This window comes from Penaeus monodon, chromosome 24 (assembly GCF_015228065.2).
Source record: "Penaeus monodon isolate SGIC_2016 chromosome 24, NSTDA_Pmon_1, whole genome shotgun sequence".
Taxonomy (NCBI): domain Eukaryota; kingdom Metazoa; phylum Arthropoda; class Malacostraca; order Decapoda; family Penaeidae; genus Penaeus; species Penaeus monodon.
The window spans coordinates 29,000,762-29,001,274 of NC_051409.1; positions in this window are offsets into that span (position 1 = coordinate 29,000,762).

Sequence of the window (513 nt, forward strand, 5' to 3'; positions counted from 1 at the left end):
ATAGTCGCGTGACAAGTGAGGCAGAACTCGGTTTTAAGAGAGAGTGAGTGTCCAAACATCTTTTCATTTCCGTCTCGTACAGGGACCCTAGATAAGGTCAACATGTGACTTGTGTTCCCGTGTTACCCAAAAAACAATTTTTTTTTTCTCCTTTACCCCAAAAAAAAAAAAAAATTTTGAGGGGAAATTAATAAACTATACGGAATATGCTTATTATCCTGCACAAAGGATAAATAACGGAGAATACGTCTCAAAATTTAAAGAGGATGATAACTCTACTGAATCCGGTAACTTTGGGAAATTTTTTTGCGAAAAGAACTCGAGGAAAGTGAGTTTCTGATTTTAAGTTTCGTACGAGTCCAAAAAAACGGCTTCAAAGGGTTTTTGGGGTGATGACCACGAGGTTTAAAAGAATTAAACAAAAACCCCAAAAAACGGAAGTTACTGCGCATCTGAGCAATCGAACGCTCGGGGTGAAGCCGTTGCGAAAAAAATATCCTATGATTAAAATTT